We start from the raw sequence: 14,155 nt of genomic DNA, 5'->3' as shown, positions 1-14,155 counted from the left end.
AAAGTTTGGGTATATCTATGATTTTAAAGAGGAAAATAAAATAAAATTCTTAATTTTCCCTCTACATGGACACAGCCCACTTTAAAAACTGAGTTTCCTAAAATATGCTGTTGCTATGATAAAAGCGAGAGCACACAAGGGAGGGGTGAGGATAGGTAAGACACCTAAAAAACTAGCTAGCATTTGTTGCCCTTAATGCAGAGAAACTAAAGCAGATACCTTAAAGCAACTGAGGCCAATAGGAAAAGGGGACCAGGAACTAGAGAAAAGGTTAGATTAAAAAGAATTAACCTAGAAGGTAACACCCACGCACAGGAAATCAATGTGAGTCAATGCCCTGTATAGCTATCCTTATCTCAACCAGCAAAACCCCTTGTTCCTTCCTATTATTGCTTATACTCTCTCTACAACAAAATTAGAGATAAGGGCAAAATAGTTTCTGCTGGGTATTGGGGGGGGGAGCGGGAGGGGGTGGAGTGGGTGGTAAGGGAGGGGGTGGGGGCAGGGGGGAGAAATAAACCAAGCCTTGTATGCACATATGAATAATAAAAGAAAAATGAAAAAAAAAATGCTGTTGCTAACTTCAGTAACCTTTGAATTATATTGGAATAAAATATTTCAATGCCTACAATTCAGCTTTAAAAAAAAAAATCTGTTTAAGACTGAGGCCATATGAAAGCACGCAGATGAAATTCAAGGTATCTCACCACAAAGGAAAGAGCTCTGAGCCCCACTGCGATTCAAACAGACCTGGTAGAAATTTTCTCAGGTCTTTATGCCTTCCATCTGTAATAGTCAAAACCCGTCAAAACTTTAATTTTAAGAGGTCTTATTTAATCCACAACTTTGTATTTTCTACTTAAGGGTTATAAGTAGTTTCATGAGTTTATGAAATTCAATAAAATACAATGCAAGAAAATGGGCAGTCGTGCCCTTCTATAAAATCTTGAGAGAACTACCTGTTAATCATTACAAAATTCATTCTATCACCCTCCTGATTTTCTCAGAGGAGGGAAGTGTGTGAGATCCCCAAGATAGAGATGGCCCTCTAGCAACTACACCAATGGAAAGCCAAGCAACAGAAACAATCTAAATGTCAAATGCACAGGGGAGCTGACTTTCGCTAATTCCCAAGTTAGATTTGCTATCATATGGCTTCATATAACAATACCATCTCCCAGCTCAGAAGTAATATGCCAATGTGTGATAAGGTTTTAGATAATGCAGGAAATTAAAACGCTGTATTTTCAAACCATACATATCAAATTTTCAGTAATAATGCCTGTTTTGTTTTTTGTTTCTTCATTTGTTTTTCCCTTGTGCAGTACAGAGCTTCCTAAGCAATGACCCTCTTCTTTTTAGCCCATCAAACACATAAAAATACACTAATCTTCTAAGAAACAGCCAAATAATCTTTGGGTTCAAATGAGTTAAATTTCCAATATAAAATTTTAGTAGTATAATTATTTATTAAAACTGCTTCTTTTCTCTCACAGAATCAAACACACCTAAACTGCTATTTTTTCCTTGGTCCTAGCTACTTGTTTATCCTACAGATATACTTGTGTGGATATAAAATATTATGTACAAAGTTACCCAATACAACATTGTCTTTAATAGTAAAACACTGAGAACCATCTACATACCTATCAAGAGGAGAACGGATTAATAAGCTCATATGCATCCACACAGCAGGAGAGCACGTAGCCACTTCACAAAATGCAGAGACGCCTCATGTTCTGATATGTAAAGGAGGCTGCCATATACAATGTTTAGTTAGCATATACACAAGGTACACAGTGTGGAAAATGTGTGCTCATATTTACTTATATACACACATTTCTTGTGTGTAACACCAATATGTGGACAGGACTGACATGTAGAAAAAAGCTACTACCAGGAGTTACATACTTGGTATGGAGAGAAAGTCAACAGAAGACAGGAGAGGAATGTTTTCACCGTATCTCTTCAATAGTCTTTTTTTTTTAATTTTTTTTCTTTATTCATTTATTCATATGTGCATACTCTTATATTTTTTAATTTTGTAGCTATTTTATCCATTTAAAATTATAAATTTTAAGTTTTATAGAATTTTTTAAATATTGAAACTGCATAAAATAAAAATGTATACAGAGATGGCAATACTTTATAGCTTACATATTGGCTCAAAATATGTTAAAACCTTACTCTTTTTATAAATCATTTAGGTTTTCATTATTCTTGCACTGAAATTGTGATGGGACTTCACTTGGAATGCAGATCTCATTTGAAGTACAGGTGTTCTAGGAAATTACACATACAATACTTTTTGGAGAATCTAATAATACTTAAATGCAGTGGAATTTACCTGAAGTGTGTGCGTGTGGAGGAATAACAATTCAGTTCTGAGACCTTGAAGAAATTACACAAAGTAATCCAGAGAATCAGCAAACAGACAAACTTAATATTGCATACAGAGTGCTGCAGAGAAGGAATCAGGAGTTCTGACATTTGTAAAATTGCTTAAAAGTAAGAAATATGGGCTAAATTCCTTTCTTTTCCTCTTTTTTATTGCTGTGTTGGGGTACACTGTGACATCTATAAAACTCTTTCAATATATCATACTTGAATTCACCCCCTCCACCATTCTCCTTTATCCCCCATTCCTGGAATATTTTCAACAGGTCTCATTTTTCCATTTACATACATGTGTACCATATTCCCCTCCTACACCCTATGTGCTAAATTCTTAAAGGATAAGAAAAGAAGATTGTCAGGAAAAGGAATGATGAATTCTTCAGTGACCAAAAACAATCTACTGTAGCATGAATTGACATTCATTAACCTGCCCAGCATAGTTTGTATCTGGAGTTTTACTTACCTTATAACCTTTTCCTTTTTTTCTGTTTTTTTTTAATAGTATAAAATGGCATAAATTTGTAGTGTGACAGAATCTTGTGGCTACAAAGGCAGTAGGTAAACAAGCTTAGACATGAACTTGCAGAATGATGGGACTTTGATGAACTTGAGAATTCATTTGTATGAGTGGACAGAACACTGAGGAGAGTGATATCATGGAAGCAAACTTAATTTTCAAGAAAGCATGGAACATATTACTGAATGTCCTGTCAGAGTGGACACACAGGGACAGCCCACACTAAGCACCATGCACACCATGCCTGAGGCTTTTGAACGTTCTCTAGATTGGAACACTTCTAATGTCTATATGCCTAGTATTTAGGCACTTCCTACAAAAGCTTCCTACAAAAGCTGTCTTTGAATTCCTAGAGATTCTTTTATGACAGCACAGGTGTGACTTCATATGTAAAGTCTGTCTTCTCCAGGCTATACATTCCATGGCCTCTTTTCATTATTTTCATAGCGACTCATATTTGTAGTAAGACTCCACAGAAATTACCTAAAAAATGGAGGATGACAATGACTCAGAATTACAAAATTACGCATAGTTTTTATGTATGCTTTATCTCACTCTATCCCGATAATATCCTAGGAAGGTGAAGTATTATTCACAATTTACACATGAGAAATTTTTAAATATATATTTTCAAAAGTCCACAAATAGTAATTGACAGAATCAAGACTCAAACACAGGACTCCAAATCTAGAGCACTTTCCCAACATACATCATCAGCAGATCAACAGGGCTCTTTTTGTCTACCTAACAACCCAATCAATCCTGTGGAACATAATACATATATAACTTTTTAAAATATGATCTAGGCCCAGGAAAGAAGGTAACAAGTACACATTTTTTCTCCTTCAACTTTGTATCTCTTAAGCATCACAGAAAACACAACTTTGGTTCCAACTCCAAATTAAAACATCAACTTCTCCCTTCCTCCAATAGTAGCACCCGTTTCACTCAGTAGAACTTATAAGTCAGTACAGTGCATGTCATGTTATACTCATTGTTCACATTTCCTCTGTCTCCAGTAACAAAGTGGCCTATGGAAGGGAGAACATGTGTATTTATCTTTGCATATTACAGTACATAGCACTGACAGAGGAAGGGCTCCAAACATGCAAACTAAATGGTTGAATAAATGAAAGTCTGAATAAATATTTAAATTACTCAGAAATGAGTAGAGCAAATTCATAAAGAGCTAGTAGTCACTGCTGAAAATGGCTCTTCTAAATTCCATGATTTATTAGTTTTTAAAAAGGTACTAAATAAGAATTCATAAAAGAGAAAGAAAAGTATAGCTGACTAACACAGATAAGCCTGCACAAAGAAGCAGCAGTGTGGGTATTAATAGAGTCAATACAGCTCCCCTCCTTCTCCAAGCACCTTCACTCTTTTACCAAATTTAATTGAAAGGCAGGTCTTAGCTGGGTCTTTAATAAAATGAGGAGTTTATATAAGAAGAATGATAATGCCTATAAGCTCAACATTCAGAAATCTGTTTCAAAATGATGTAACGGTCCAGTTGGGGAATTAATATTTATCTTAAAAGATACATAAATATTATTCAAGCCATGATAAATTCTGACAGATTACAAAAATGTTATTATGGATCCAAGTCTGAAAAGAAATTTGTAACCTCCAACATAATAAATGTTTTCACTAAGAATTCACTGTACTTAAGCAATCCAAACCTAACTGAATACCTATTACATTCAAACAAGAGCTGCATGCATAAAACCTAACCAAACCAGATTGATCCATACAGCTCATAATTTTGCAAATAATGTTCCATAAGTAGAAATAAATGGCACAAAAGAGACATATATCACTGTCTAATAAGAATAAATAAACTCACTTATAAGTACACATGCATATACCACACCATCAAGAAACAGTCAATGTGCTAAGTATTTAAGAATTAATGGAAGTAAACTAGTTTTGAAACACAGAGAAAATATTTTACACAAACTGTCCTTATCTAAATATACATATAATACATAAGAATAAAGCACATACATAAGGAAATGACAGTCAAATTCCTCCAGAAGAGGAGATAAGGAAGAAGGGAAAGAAGATGAAATTAATTAATTGCACCCATCATAGATAATTAACAAAAATATGCTGGGAGCTGTAATTAATTTAGTGATGATTTTCCAGGTACTTCATCCCTGTAGCAATACACAAGGTAAACACCATCTCCTCTTCATAGAAAGGACATACCTACTTAAAGACCTCCCACACAACCCACAACCAGGCCCAGAACTGCAGCCCTCCTGTAACCTAATTCCTAAATCAGGGCTCCTTCCACTTTTTCAGTATTATAGTACAAGAGGGATCTTGATTTGGGGTGAAAAAAGCAGTGTTTTAGATTATTGCATTGGGGAAAACCCAAGAAGCTATTCCAATTATCAAAAGGAATTTTAACATACAATGCAAACGTAGGTTATTATTACTTACTTAATACAATACCTAATTTGTGTTGATTTAGCTGTTCTGTCATTAAAAATAAACCATCTACCTGAAATGGTTCTAGAGCCTTAAGAAACAGAAAATCACCTCAAAATGTGCAGTCACAGTCTAGAAAAAGAAAACTTAAGCTTAGTCACTCAGAAACCAACAACTAACTACTCAGGACTAAAAGCTTTCCACTTTAACCACTCAAATATTTTCTGTCTTGTTTCCACAATCATCTTATAAAGTTCTGCCCTTTGATTCAAGGTCTGAGAACCTTGAATAGTCTGAAGAGTATTCCACTGAGTGTGTACATTTTCTTTATCCACTATTGAACATATAATTCCAAATCTTGGCTATTATGAATAATGCTGCAAAAAAACACTGGAGTGCAGACATCTCTTCAGCATACTAAGTTCATTTCCTTTGGATAAACACCTACTTGTGGGATCATGTGGGAGATCTATTTTTAATTTTTTGAGAAATCTCTATACTGCTTTCAATAATGGCTACACTAATTTACACTTCCACCAGTAATATATGAAGGTTTCCATTTCTCCACATTCTTGCCAACTACTGTCTTTGTCCTCTTTACAGTTCTCTTAATTTCTTCTACACTATAGGCAGTTATGAACCAAACAGGCACCATGGCCAAAAAGAAAACACAAAGACAAGACATGGCAATTCAATGCCTCGATGAGATATAAATCCATTCCCTAAACAGGAGAAACACTCTAAGGCCTTCAGAAATGAGTAGATTCCTGAATTTTGGTACTAAGCCCTAACAATTTCTAACATAAACTAACTTAAAAGAGTTGTTGCAATTTTAGAAAACTAAAGAGCAAAACAGTAGAAATTAGAAGTGGTGTGTTCCCTAAAACTGGTAGAAGGTATCTAATAAGTTCAATCATCACTAAATTCTAGACATTAACCTGGAGGCTTTCCACTCATTTAGTCCTTGTAACTTCTTGGGCTGAACAAAAATTATCACCTCCCCTTTTTTTATACCTAATAAAGAAATGAAGTTAGACTGCTTGATCCCCAAAATGTTAACCTTACAAAAAGCTGGCTTCAAAACAAAATGAAATCTCCTAAGCAACAAGTATTCAAAATAGATTAAGCTTCACCTGCTTATTTTATAAAAACTTCTTCAAGGAAAGTCAGTCAACTGAATTCACTGCCTGCCTGCAGTTTAGTGAGAAATGTGACAGAAGCCAAAGACAAAGTTAAAAACATAATAAACATACAACCGTGCAAACTAATTTTCTATCATGTTATTAGGCACAGAAATGAAAATGACAAATGTTTGGGCTCAGGTTTACATACAGTTTTATTGGTCCTAATGGTGAATACTGGCACATTCCTTTTCTATTGAACCATTTTTATCTGGCAGTAAGGAAAGTTCTGAAATAAAATTTATTTAAACAGATTGGAAAGACTAGCTCAGTGTCTACTTAAACTACCTAAAAGGACAATCAGGAAAATGGACATAGAAAACAGAAAGTGGAAAAAAAAAAAAAAAAAGGCAGGGACATCTTGTTTTCCCTAAGGTATTCCAAACAACTAAAGGTTATTCCTAATGTAATCCAATGAATTTCTCAAATATATACTTAGTATACCCACTGACTCCATTTGGGTAATTCAACTTAATAAGTACTTAATTCAGTAACTATTAGAAGTAGAAAATGAGGATAACTATTAGAGATTTTTTTGAAAAAAGAAAAATCCACATTTTAGTTATACCTAAGGGTTAAACCACATTTCTCACTTTTAATTGCAAATATCATTAAGTACACTGCAAAAGACCAGCTATCTTAAACAATTATCAGACTCCAGAGGTCACCAATTAGAACCCTGCAAGGATTTGAATTAAAAAAAGTTTTATGATTAGGTGAAGTAATGATCCAAGAAAGAGATTAGTTCTGTTCAGACTGCACTCATTATAAAACCCATTTCCTTTGTGTGAAGATTCGATGTCTTTCTCATTTATCCTGCTGACATTATCACACTTTGAGATAGAAATATGACGGTACTAATGATATTCTATAACAACCATATAATATGAGAATTTTACCTCTATTACTTTCATATCTAATTTTCTATTGGTTAAATGTATAATAATATAATGACAGACAATTTAAAATAAAAGTAAAGTAGAATTCATCATACCATTGCCAGTTTCATATTAAGTCCCAATTTATATAAAAAAAGTGAGTAAATGGGGAAAGCTTAAGACACTAAATCATATTTTGTGTATGATGACATTATTTAAAAAGGATTGCTTTTATAAAAAGAACTTTAAAGGTAAATAGCATGATAAAGCTAGCTTCCAAAGAACATATCACTGGTGATGTTTAAAAGACATCAACAAAACCTTAAGAGAGATGCCAGCATAATGAAAATGACTTGAAACACACACACACACACACACACACACACACACACACATAGCTTAAATGTTATTACAAAACATACAAAAAGCCTAAAAATACCACATTTCCCTCCTATTCCATGTTCTAACCCACCTGAAAACATCCTAATGACATAAAACATTTTTTAAAGCAAATTTTACATATGCGACTCAGATTTAATCATGCTAGAAAATTAACACATGATGAAAAATCAATCCACATACACTTTAATAAGAGGACATGCATGAAATACCACAGCCTAGATCTATACAATTATTGAAAACTACAACTTTCTCATATCAATCTAAAGCTAGGAATAGTTATCTCTACTATGCAACTTCCAGTCACATTTTTATACACTGCTGGCTCCATGAGACAGGTGTTCTCTTCATAGTGGACATCCAGTGGGAGGGGGTGTATGTGGGGTGTTACAATATACTGTCATGATAGGTATAGGTCTTTACATTCTGAACTGAGTTGAAAATAAATCATCAACGTATCTTATTAAAATAAATAACTATGTCAAGGCCAGTCAATGGCTTTCATTTGTTTCACTGTGTCCTTCAACCACAAAACAGTTAAACAAACAAGGGGGCTGTCAGAGTGGTTCAAATGGTAGAGTGCCTGCCTCGCAAGCATGAGGACCAGAATTCAAATCCCAGTACCATCAAAAAATGTTAAGCAATCATATGGTCTACGGATTCTATTTGCCAAATCTACTTTCACGCTGCTACTTACAAGGCGTAATTGGGTAACAAGACAGAATCAAAGGGTAAATACAGAGCTTTTCCTGGAATAAAATTAACAATGAATATCTTAGGTGGGTCTTCTAATTACTTGTCTTAAACATAGAAGGCTGGATAATCTGATGATCTATTCTATGAATAAGTGGCCAACTAACATGACGACACAAAGACTAACATGAACAGGAATCCAAAGAAGTGTTTCTTCACATTAGTTTTAAGAATTTTCTGTTAATTATAGCAACCATGGTAGCTGTTGCTACCAAGAGACTCACCAAAAGGCACAATACAGTACATAAACAAATACACAACATATTTGAGTTATCACTATTAATTTCAGGGTGAGAGATAAGAGGCAAATGGCTCAAAAAATTCCAAGGAAGAGGCAGTAATAGAAAAAAAAATTGGTCAGCGCAGTCTAATCCAGCTGAAATTACTGAAAACATTTGTCCTAAAGGATGTTTCAGGAGAGAACAAAGTTTACACACAAATACTTTATTATTTTAATGTGTTTCATTATTGTATTTACATATATGCATAAAATTTATACTTCAATCTTATACACCCTTCCATCAACCTCTGCTTTCCCCCTTCCTCTTCCTGCTTGTCACCTCCAAAACAGTCCCCCTTTTACAAATATTCATTCCATTTTTTTCATTTTTTACCTCTATATTACACATACAAGATGGCAATATTTGGCTTTCTGACTCTGGCTTATTTTATTTACCAAGATGATCTCAGTCCCATCCAAACAACCTAATCCATAGTTATCCATTGTGTATACATGCCACATTTTCTTTATTCACTCATTGGTTGATGGCCACCTAGGCTGATTACAAAGCTTGGCAACTGTGATAGTGCAGCAGTAAATAAGAGTTTACAGGTACCTCTATTATATGCGGACTTAAATTCCTTCAGATCTACTTCAGGAGGGGAATAGCAAGAACATATGGTATCATATGATAGTTTTATTTTTAGCTTTTTTGAGAATCTTCCATATTGATTTCCACGTGGCTCTACCAACATCACATAAGAGTTCCTTTCTTCTCCCTGCCCCCCCACCCCATCCCCTGCATCCTCACCAGCATTTGCTATTTTTTGTTTTCTTGATGACCACCATTCTGATTTGGGTGAGATAACAATCAAAATTGTTTGTTGAAGACTTTTTCAAGTATTTACTAGTTAGTCAACTGTACCTCTTCTGACAACTGTTCTACTCATTTCCCCATTTATTAATTGGATTATTTGTTTAATTTTTGGAGCTTTTCATAGAGTGCAGAAGTTAATCCCTCATGAATGAGGCAAAGATCTCCAATTCTGTAGGTTGTGTCTTTATTTTGAAGTGTTTCTCTTGATTGCAGAAGCTTTTTAATTTGTCATTTGTCAATTCTTGCTCTTATGTCCTAAGCCACTAGAGTCTTATTCAGAAAGTTGACACTTATGCATGTAACTTTAAATGTTTTCTCTCTGTTTTCCTACAGTTGTTTCAAGGTTTCAGGTTTACATTAAGGTCTTTGATCCATTTTGGATTGATTTTTGTACAGGGTGAGAGGTAGGGATCTAGTTATAGTCTTCTACATGTGGATACTCAGTCTTCAGGACACTCTTTGTTGAAGAGATTATCGTTCCCTTCAACATAAGTTTTTGGCACCTTTGTTGAAACTCAGATGGCTGAGTGGTCTTTTTTTTTGTGTCTTCTATTCCATTGGTCTACATATCTATTTTATCCTGATAACATGATGTTTTTGTTATGATGGCTCTATAGTATAATTTGAAGCCTGGTATTATGATAACTACCAGCATGTCGCAGGTATATAGAAAAGCTATTGATTGTTGTATGTTGGTTTTGTATTCTGCTTCTTTACCGAAAGTGTTTATCAGATCTAAGAATTTACTGGTAGACTCTCTATGGAGTTTTATGTCTACTATTGCACAATCTGCAAATAGGGGTAATTTGACTTCTTCTTTTACTATTTGTATCTGTTTTACTTATTTTCCTTGCCTTACTGCTCTAAGAATTCAAAAATAATATTGAACAGCAATGGAGAGAGTGGGCACCCTTGCCTCCTTCCTGATTTAGGGAAATGCTTTTTACTTTTGCCCATTTAGTATGATGTTGGCTAGGGTTTGTCATACATAACATTTTTTATGTTGAGGTATGTTTCATGTGTTGCTTATTCCTTCAGGGTTCTCATCACAAACAGATGTTGAATTTTGTCAAAGGCTTTTTCTGCATCTATTGAGATAACCATGTGATTTTTATCCTTTATTGTGTTTAAATGTTGTGTTATGGTTATTGATTTGTGTATATTGAACCATCCTTGCATGCCTGGAATGAAAACAACTTGATCATGAAGTATGATTTTTTGAATGTGCTGATAAATTGTTTGTATTTTTTTAAATTTTTGTGTCTATATTTACCAAGGAAATTCATCAATAGATCATTTTTTTTATTCTGTCCTTCTCCACATTTTTGGTATCAAAACCTTGGTAGTGTTCCTTCCCTTTCTGTCTAGTGGAATATATTGTGCAGCATTTGTTTTGGTTCTTTCTTAAGCATCTGTAGAATTCAGCAGTAAATACCCTGTGGTACAGGACTTTACATTATTGCCTTAATCTCATTGCTCCTTATAGAGTTGTATAAGTTGTTTATATCTTCTTGTTTTAATTTTGGCAGGTCATATACATGTAGAAATGCATCCATTTCTTTTAGATCTTCCATTTTATTGGAATTTAAGTTTTTGAAATATTTCTTAATAATCTTCTGTCTTTTATTTTAGGCTAAGGGTTTGTCAAATCTTGTGTATCTTTTTGAAAGAACCAACTCTGTTTTGTTGTATCTTTCTAGTTTTTTAGTCTTTATTTCCCTGATCTTTATTATTTCTGTCTACTAATTTTGGGGATTAGCATGTTTCTGTATTTCTACGAACCTGAGGTCTTATTCGGTTATTTGAAGTATTGCAGATTTTTTAATGTAAGTGTAAACTGTACTTTCATTTTCATTTGATTCTAGGAACTTTCTGATTTTCTTATTTCTTCACTGACTCAATGATTATTCAAATGTATATTGTTCAGTCTGCATGCAGTTGCATATTTTCTGAAGTTTCTCTTACTATTGATTTCCAGTATTATTTCATAGTGATCTGAGAAACACAGGAAGTTTTTCAACTCCGTTGCATTGTTGTGACTTGCTTTATATACTAAAATATAATAAATTTTGGAAAGAGTTTGGTGTGCTGCTGAGAATGTGTATTCTGTGGCTATTGGATGGAATATTCTGTAGGTGTGTGTTAAGTCCATTTGATGCAGTGTTAATTGTGAAGTGTCATCATGACCTTTTGTCTGAATGACCATCTATTGGTGAGGTTGTGTTATTAAAGTTGCCCCTATTATTGTTTCTGTTCTTACAGGTCCAATAGGTAGTATTGGTTTCATAAAATTCAGTATGCCACTGTCCAAGGAACATATGTTTACAATTATGATACCCTCCTTCTGGACTGTTCACTTTATCAACATGAAGTGACCTTCTTTGTCTGCTCTAACTTTGGTTTGAAGTCTGCTTTGTCAGATATGAGCATAGCAACTACTGTTTGCTTTCAGGTTCCATTTGCTTAGAATATCTTTTCCCATCATTTCACTTTAAGCCTGAGTCTGTCTTTACCAGTAAGGTTTCTCACAGGCAACAAATGGTTGGGTATAATTTTTTTAATCCAATACACCAGTCTGTGTTTTCTGACTGGACAACTGAAACCATTAGCACTCAGAATTATTATCAAAAGGAATGTAGTAATTCCTGTTATATTGCTGCTTCTATAATGTCTAATTCTTTTCTAATCATCATTTGTTAATGTATTTGTCTACTGAAATTTATTTCTACCTGTATTTTTATGGTTGTGTAAGATTATAAGTAAGTGTAAGCATTCCTTTAAGTATCTTCTGCACTCCTGGCTTAGTGGTCATGAACTACTTTAATTCTGCTTATCATAGAAGGTCTTTATTTCTCTTCCGGTTATGAAGGATAGCTTTGCTGGACACAGTAACCTAGGTTGGTAGTTATTTTCTTTCAGGGCCTTAAATACATCAATCCATACCCCCTTGCTTTTAGGGTTTCTGATGAGAAATCTGATGTTATTCTGATGGGTTTGTGACTTTGTGGCTTCTCTCTTGCTTCTTTCAATATTCTTTCCATCTTCTGTATAGACTTACTGATTTAACTGCAATATGACATGGAGATGTTCTTTTCTGATCTGTTCTATTTGGTGTTCTAAAAACTTCCTGTAACTAGATATCCATCTCTTTCCCAAGATAGGAAATTTTTCTGTTATTATTTTATTAAGTTATCTGTGCTTTTAGTTTGCACCTCTTCTCCTTCTTCTATACCCACGATTCACAGATTTGGTCTTTTAATGGTGTTCCAGATGTCTTTCTATGTTCCATTCGTACTTTTTTATTTTTTCCCTTATCATTATTTGAATATTCTAATTAATCTACCTGTCTTTGAGCCTTGCTATTCTGTATTCTACTTTATTGACTCTATTGCGGATGCTTTCAACCGAGTTTCACTATTTGCCTTGTTGAGCTTTTCATTTCCAGAATGTCATTTGATTTTATAATTTCCATTTCCTTATTAGATTCCTTTCATATCCTGAACTGTCATTTTCTTCAGCTCTTTATTTGTATCCACTTTGAATTCATTCAGACGCACACTTATTTCTTCTTTAAATTTAATGTTCATTCTCATAATTTGTTTTGAATTCCTTGTCTGAGATTTCATCTACTTTGCTGTCATTGGAGCCCACTATTCTGGAGTTTTTGACTTTTAGAGGCATCAAATTGCCTTATTCAAGTTTCTTGTGTTTCTTCATTGATGTTTGCAATCTAAGGCCAAATCATTGGTTGGAAGCTTTAATTACCTGTAGCCATTCGGCTGAGGTATTCTCCTTGGTCTTTTTTTTTTTTTTTTGGAGGGACTGGGATTTGAACTCAGGGCTTTGCACAGTTGAGATATTCTCAATGTCAGAAAGGACTGGGTCATGTAGGGTTGATTTGGTTTCTTAACACTATATTAGGGTTATGGCTCACTATCCAAACACTCACCCATGTGCTCAGGGCAATAGGCCCAATCCCCACATCTCTCAGAGAGAAGAAAACTAGCTGGAATTTCTTTTGAGTTCCTAGTGTAGTGACTGGTGCTTTGTGTGGGTTGGTGGCAGGACCTCAAGGGCCAGCTGTCAGGTTGAGGCATCGTTAGAAGATTCCCTTCTTGATGTACTAGAAGCTGATGCTGGCCACAAGTAGTTTTACAGCCAGTGGGATGGGCAGGATTCCACTTGCTCCACGGGTTCCTCAGTTTGGGTACCAGGGTGGCAAGTGCCCAAGCTTTGAAGTTGGATCTTTAGCTTTCTCTTTCCCAGAGGTGTCAGAGTTGGAGGTGCAAACTGTTTCCTACTTTTCTCCATCATGTATCATTTTCTCTTTGCTTTTCAGCCATCCTGTCCTTTTGTGATGCCCACTGTTCTTCCTCTCTCTCTTCAGAATAGTTTCTCCTTTGTAACCTTGACACTTCTCACCCATGGAGTCAAAGGAAGGCTTCCAATCTGCCACCTTGCCCCACTTCCTATAAATACTTCTGATACCCTCTTTTA

At 34.7% G+C, this 14,155-nt stretch overlaps 1 protein-coding gene across 7 annotated transcripts in view; it reads right to left on the bottom strand.

Moving 5' to 3' along the window:
• The window catches only part of Khdrbs3 (KH RNA binding domain containing, signal transduction associated 3), a 177,467-nt gene that overhangs the window by 125,947 nt on the left and 37,365 nt on the right, over positions 1-14,155 (bottom strand). The window lies entirely within an intron of this gene.

This window comes from Castor canadensis, chromosome 3 (genome assembly GCF_047511655.1).
Source record: "Castor canadensis chromosome 3, mCasCan1.hap1v2, whole genome shotgun sequence".
NCBI lineage: Eukaryota > Metazoa > Chordata > Mammalia > Rodentia > Castoridae > Castor > Castor canadensis.
The sequence above is the reverse complement of the archived record's forward strand: the minus strand, read 5'-3'. Positions and strand labels throughout refer to the sequence as shown.